The following is a 7,652-nucleotide window of genomic DNA, read 5'->3' as shown; positions in this document are numbered from 1 at the left end:
AAATGTCTCTGAAGACCTGATAAGTCTGAAACCCGACAACTCTGGGATCTATTTAAGATAAAAACAATTCAGTTCCTTAGGGGTCAACAACAACCTAGCGCTGGACAGGTCTTTGGCAGCAGCATTTACGGTGTATGGCGATATGGATTTAAAGGAGAAGAAAACCTGGGACACAAAAGATGTGTATCTTCAATTCTGAGTATCAATGGTCTTAATTTCATTAAGACAGTGTTGCAGCTTCCCCTTCTTGGTTTGAAACAAATTACTGTGTTGTGTTTTAAAAATGACACATTTTTTTGTGTGTTGTTGTTAAGCTTAAGACAGAAGTCATCAATTTCAAGAAGGTCTAAAAGGCTAGACTATCATGCTTGTAGTTGTTGGAGAACGCCACTGAGGATGCCTGCATAGCTTCCAACCGTCTAGTTCTGTGGTGCATCGTATACATGGCCTGTTCATGTCTGAACAGGTGAACTGAATGGACTGTTGTGTTAAAAACAATTCTGAGGAATCCCAAATTTGTAACGAAACAGTTTTGCAAATTCCTAGTCCCGCCCCCATGTCTTAAAATGTTTGACAAGACACAAGTTAAGATTATCCAAATATTGTGGACTAATTTGGTTGTGCAACAGTACATTTCTTGGGAAAAAGCATTATATTTTACTACAATACCAGCTCACAAACTATTAATTGGACATCAGAATGTATACATTTTGTACGAGACTGAACCAAAATGGCTGCCATCTTCTGTTCTTTTCACTGATGTCTCTTTCAACACATTTTGTTCCCCTATGGTCTCTTCAGACCAGGTCACCCCAGTTGTTATTGTAAATAATATTTGAGATATTAGTCGACAAAATTACCCGGACATGTTTACAGAAAAACTTTATCAGAATACTTTTTTTTTTTGTTGCTATTATTGTCAAATTTGTACATTTACTTGGTAAGGCTTGTATCTATAACATAATTTGACTTGTAAGACCATGCCTTTTACCATCCATGTACAATTACATAAGTTAAATAAAAAATGGAAAAAAAATCAAGGCATTGAAGAACAATATTAAATTTCTGTGTGTTCCATGTTCTCTAACTAAAAAAATTGTAACATCAGCAATATGGCTGCTCAGGTTAAACATTCAGAGTTTTACATTTACAGAGATACCAGGATTTCATATGCTTCAAATGGTTCAAGATTATCTTTAAATTAAAATTGTGTATGTATTTTAGAGGCGTTTTTAGATATTTATTTTTGGGATGTTATTGGTTATATTTCACTGCAATATATCTCAAGAGGTGGGCAGGGACTATTTACTTAATTACTTGTATGTGAGTAAATTCTTGGAGAAAGTTCTTTAATTAGGACTATCTGCATCTATGCAGACAAACTCCCACTTTCTACTTATATACTCTCATTGTTTAAATGCTTCCGGTCTTGGGACAAATACAATTCCTGTGAAACTGTGTTGTCACCTGAAATGTCACAGAAAAACAGCCTGGGGTAAAATGCCTCCAGAGCAAAGCTTTTCCATTGGAACAGCTCACACGTCATGGGCATTAAATCTGAATCTCAAACATGCCAGAAATGGTCAGATAATGTTAGCAACTGGTATAATGTGTAAAAAAGACTTCAGTACTATAGTACAAAGTAGTTTAATTTCTAATTCATTCTTACAATATTACAGACATTGTTCTAAATTAACTTGCATATTATGCAAGCTTTGAATGGTCATTAAAGTGCTTTGAGGGACTGGAAAAGCACTAAAAAACTTTAGCCCATTTCTCATTTAATACAGGGCAACAAGTGTTACAAATGTGTCATAAAATATTTTCGCTTCATGTTAGTAGGAAAATTGTGGATGATTTTTTTTTAAAGTATATTTCAGTGTCACAAAGAAAGACACGCTACCACTGTATGGGTTACCAAATTTTAAACAAACTGTAATAATAATCAATAATCAATACTAATAGGTGGGTAGCACATCCCAAAATTGTCCTCAAGTAGTGAGAGTAGCACTGCTTCAACATATTTTTACTTAAGTAAATAAATAATAATAAAAAAAAATTGGTAGGAAGGATACTCAAGTACTGAGTGATCAATCATTATACTCTGGGTGCGATTTGCCGGGGGGATGGGGGGGATTTACCCCCCCCCTCTGGTCATTCATGTTTTATCCCTGGGGGGGATACATTCCTCCCCCCCTCTGGTCTGAATTTAAAAATGTATATAAATTAGGGCTGTCAGTTTTAACGCGTAAGATCACAACGCCAACATTTTTTTGTCGCCGTTAATCGCGCGTCAAAACACACACACCGTTCCCTAATGTTTTTCCCCACCGCGCTCTCCAGACTGAGGTTTCTTTTACCCTCTGCGCTTTCCGTAGTTTCAAGAGAGCTAGAGACTGTAGCAAAACAGACCCGCGCTCATGCGGCTTCTTTTATTCTAAAGGCGCTTGTAAATTTTATAAGTCATGGGTTGCGGTTTTTTTTGGGCACGTTTCTGAAAGTGAAATCGCTTATTTGGGCTCTAAAATAAGTGACGAAACAGCGGTTATTATGAGACCTGCCTTCACTAGACACTTTGTATCCAGCTGAAATATCCCTCCGCCATAGGCGCCGACGGTAGTAAAGGCAGACAGAGCAACTCTGCACGTATTTTCTGCAGTTTACGGTGCAATAACCGGTGATAACTGCTGAAAGTAGATTACTTGGTGCAGATCACCATTTTGAGCAGACATTGGTTCTGAAGATGAGTTTTTAACATGCTGATAACATTGCAGAAACCCAACCCATAAACCGTACTTTAATGCTTATTAATTTGTTTTCTCTGTATTTGACAAACTAAGGCTGAATTACGATGCCAAACGAAGGACCTGGAGTTACTAAACAGTTGCTAAACAGTCTCATTCAGGGTATTAAGCTCCTGCCCAGTTGCAAGCAAAGTGTAAGACTGGAATGACCTGGAAATTTAAAACCTTTTTCCAGGCTTAAACTGTATGAATATGGATATAAACAGCAAGCAAAAATATTCAAAGAAGTTATTGTTGGTGTGAAAGCTCAGAATTAGATGTGTGTGTGAGAGAGAGTGAAAAAACAAACAATAAAACGTATGATTTTATTGAAATGTAAAATTTTTATTAATTTATATGTATATGCCTAATACCATGTCTATCTTTGTTTAAGAGGCAAAAAAATATATCGGCATGGTATTTATTTACAAATTTATTTACACATTGTGTAAACATCAGGGCGTCATGATTAGTCATTTAGCTATTATAGTCCAGAGTTTAATATTTGTCACTAGGATGTTTTCATTCCAATTCTCAAAAGTGCTTGAACAATAAAATAAAAATAATTTTTGTACAAGCATGTATTTTATTAGTGTCATTTATTGCAAAATTGTATATTAAAATGCCCAAACAGACTATTACACTTTCAGAAATAAAAAGATAAAACATACAATTAATTTGCAAATAATCTCGAGTTACCTATCGACATTATGTGATTAATCGAGGAAATGATCCCCCCCTCTGGTTTTTTTGCAAATCGCACACTGACTATAGTTGATAGGATTGGCGTCATGTCAAGAATTTGGTATTTAAAAAGGATTTTGTCAGATAGACAAAAATATAAGGTTATGTACAAATTCTGGTATTTTAAAGAGTAAAACAGAAATAATATGAAAAATATAACATCAAAATAAAATAACAAATTCAGGAAGACGAAAAACTTTTGTAAATCTGACTTTTTTATAGTAAAACTCATAAAAACAATTAGAAGAAGACCCAATGTGGTTTACAAAGGCCACCCACTTCCTCCAGAGCCTTTCTTTTTGCATAGATTTATATACAATATTTGATAGCTACTAATTCTACGGCTACATGCAACATATTACTGTTTCCTTTTGATAGTATTTCCCTTCAGTAAATATTTGTAAATCAGTCCCTGTGTCATTTTCTACTTTTTGTTTTTTGTCATAGCCAATCAGCATGTGGTGGCATGGTGTACAATTTAATTATGCAGAAAGTTGTTTTTTACATTTCGTGTCACAAAGCACCACCTTCATTACACGATACAGGTGGGGCAATCCAACTGTCACATCCATAATTGTTTTGAAAACTGTTCGGTGGAAAGAGCACAAATAATTACAAGAAGTGAGAAACATTTTAAAGACAAGAAAAGCATATTCAGAATAATGAGCAAAACATTAAGATTTTATAATATGTTACATTTGAAATATTTAGCTAAGAATTTATTTAAAAACAGTATCTAATTAAAAAAAGATTTGGCATTCACTAAAAAACTGAACCAAACAGAATTTTTTTTCTGACCTGATATAAAGGATTCAGGTTTCTTTAGAGCTAAGGAGTAGTTCTTGTCCTGGTGACATACAGTAAAAATGTCTCTGAAGACCTGATAAGTCTGAAACCCGACAACTCTGGGATCTATTTAAGATAAAAACAATTCAGTTCCTTAGGGGTCAACAACAACCTAGCGCTGGACAGGTCTTTGGCAGCAGCATTTACGGTGTATGGCGATATGGATTTAAAGGAGAAGAAAACCTGGGACACAAAAGATGTGTATCTTCAATTCTGAGTATCAATGGTCTCAATATTATTAAGACAGTGTTGCAGCTTCTCCTTCTTGGTTTGAAACAAATTACTGTGTTGTGTTTTAAAAATGACACATTTTTTTGTGTGTTGTTGTTAAGCTTAAGACAGAAGTCATCAATTTCAAGAAGGTCTAAAAGGCTAGACTATCATGCTTGTAGTTGTTGGAGAACGCCACTGAGGATGCCTGCATAGCTTCCAACCGTCTAGTTCTGTGGTGCATCGTATACATGGCCTGTTCATGTCTGAACAGGTGAACTGAATGGACTGTTGTGTTAAAAACATTTCTGAGGAATCCCAAATTTGTAACGAAACAGTTTTGCAAATTCCTAGTCCCGCCCCCATGTCTTAAAATGTTTGACAAGACACAAGTTACGATTATCCAAATATTGTGGACTAATTTGGTTGTGCAACAGTACATTTCTTGGGAAAAAGCATTATATTTTACTACAATACCAGCTCACAAACTATTAATTGGACATCAGAATGTATACATTTTGTACAAGACTGAACCAAAATGGCTGCCATCTTCTGTTCAGCACTGTATGGGTTACCAAATTTTAAACAAACTGTAATAATAATTAATAATCAATAATAATAGGTGGGTAGCACATCCCAAAATTGTCCTCAAGTGAGAGTAGCACTGCTTCAACATATTTTTACTTAAGTAAATAAATTAAAAAATTAAAAAATAAAATTGGTAGGAAGGATACTTAAATACTGAGTGATCAATCATTATACTTGATAGGATTGGCGTCATGTCAAGGATTTGGTATTTAGAAAGAATTTTGTCAGACTAAAATATAAGGTTATGTACAAAATCTGTTAATTTAAAGAGTAAAACAGAAATAACATGCAAAATATTACATTAAAATTAAATAACAAATTCATGAAGAATAAACACTTTTGTAAATCTGACTTTTTTATAGTAAAACTCATAAAAACAATTAGAAAAAGACCCACTGTATAAAAACAATAAGAAAAAGACCCACTGTGGTTTACAAAGGCCACCCACTTCCTCCAGAGCCTTTCTTTTTGCATAGATTTATATACAATATTTGAAAGCTACTAATTATACAGCTACATGCAACATATATCTATGCTTCCTTTTGACAGTATTTCCCTTCATTAAATGTTTGTAAATCAGTCCCTATGTCATTTTCTACTTTTTTTGTCATAGCCAATCAGCATGTGGTGGCAAGCTGTACATTCTAACAATGCAGAAAGTTGTTTTTTACATTTCGTGTCACAAAGCACCACCTTCATTACACAATACAGGTGGGGCGATCAAACTGTCACATCCATAATTCTTTTAAAAACTGTTCCGTGGAAAGGCAAGGCAAGGCAAGGCAAGGCAAATGGCAAGGCAAATTTATTTATATAGCACAATTCAGTACAAAGACAATGCAAAGTGCTTTACATGATTAAAATATAGCAAAATAAAACAGAATAAAAGCAAGTAGGAATAAAATATAGATAGAAAATAGAACAAAAAAGTGGCGATTCAGTTAACTAGGACAGTTGAAGGCAATTTTAAACAAATGTGTTTTTAATCTTGATTTAAAAGAACTCAGGCTTTCCGCACTTTTACAGTTTTCTGGAAGTTTGTTCCAGATAAGTGGAGCATAGGAACTAAATGCTGCTTCTCCATGTTTGGTTCTGGTTCTAGGTATGCAGAGTAGGCTGGAGTCAGAAGACCTGAGTGGTCTGGAGGGTTTATACGCTGATAACAAGTCTGTGATGTATTTAGGTGCTAAGCCATTTAAGGATTTATAGACTAACAGAAGTATTTTAAAGTCTATTCTCTGAGATACAGGGAGCCAGTGTAAGGACTTTAGAACTGGTGTTATGTGCTCTACTTTCTTAGTCTTAGTGAGGACGCAGGCAGCAGCGTTCTGGATCAGCTGCAGCTGTCTGATCCACTTTTTAGGCAGTCCTGTGAAAACACCGTTGCAGTAATCAATTCGACTAAAAATAAACGCATGGATTAGTTTTTCTAGATCCTGCTGAGACATCAGTCCTTTAATCCTAGAAATGTTCTTCAGGTGATAGAAAGCCGACCTTGTAACTGTCTTTAGATGCTTTTGGAGGTTCAGGTCTGAGTCCATCACTACTCCCAGATTTCGGGCCTGATTGGTGGTTTTTAGCTGAAGCGACTGAAGCTGTGTGCTAACTTTTGATCTTTCCTCTATTGGTCCAAATATTATTACTTCAGTTTTGTTTGTATTCAATTGGAGAAAATTTTGGCACATCCACGTATTGATTTCTTCTAGGCATTTACTCAGTGCCTGAACTGGTCCATAGTCACCTGGTGACATAGTGATGTAGAGCTGTGTGTCGTCTGCATAGTTATGGTAGCTGATGTTGTTGTTTTTAATTATCTGGGCTAGAGGGAGCATGTAGATATTGAATAGGAGGGGACCCAGAATGGACCCTTGGGGAACCCCAAATGGGATTTTTGTCATCTCTGATGTAAAGTTACCTACTGATACAAAAAAGTCCCTGTCCTTTAAGTAGGATTTAAACCAGTGGAGAGCTGTACCAGAGAGGCCGACCCAGTTCTCCAGGCGTTCTAACAGAATGGAGTGATCAACAGTATCAAATGCTGCACTGAGGTCCAATAGTACCAGCACTGTGGTTCTTCCACAGTCTGTATTCGTATGGATGTCATTAAACACCTTGATAAGGGCGGTCTCTGTACTGTGGTGAGCGCGGAAACCTGACTAGAAAACGTCAAATCGGCAGGTCGTTGTTAAGAAGGTGTTTAATTGTTGAAATACAGCTTTTTCAATAATCTTACTGATAAAGGGGAGGTTTAAGATGGGCCTGTAGTTCTGGAGTAGAAGTTTGTCTAAATTATTCTTTTTCAGCAGTGGTTTGATAATTGCTGTTTTTAGGGACTGGGGGAAAGAGCACAAATAATTACAAGAAGTGAGAAACATTTTAAAGACAAGAAAAGCATATTCAGAAAAATAAGCAAAACAGATTGCATAATATGTTACATTTGAAATATTTAGCTAAGAATTTACTTAAAAACAGTATTTAATT

The sequence above is a fragment of the Fundulus heteroclitus genome, chromosome 5, assembly GCF_011125445.2.
Source record: "Fundulus heteroclitus isolate FHET01 chromosome 5, MU-UCD_Fhet_4.1, whole genome shotgun sequence".
Taxonomy (NCBI): Eukaryota; Metazoa; Chordata; class Actinopteri; order Cyprinodontiformes; family Fundulidae; genus Fundulus; species Fundulus heteroclitus.
The sequence above is the reverse complement of the archived record's forward strand: the minus strand, read 5'-3'. Positions refer to the sequence as shown.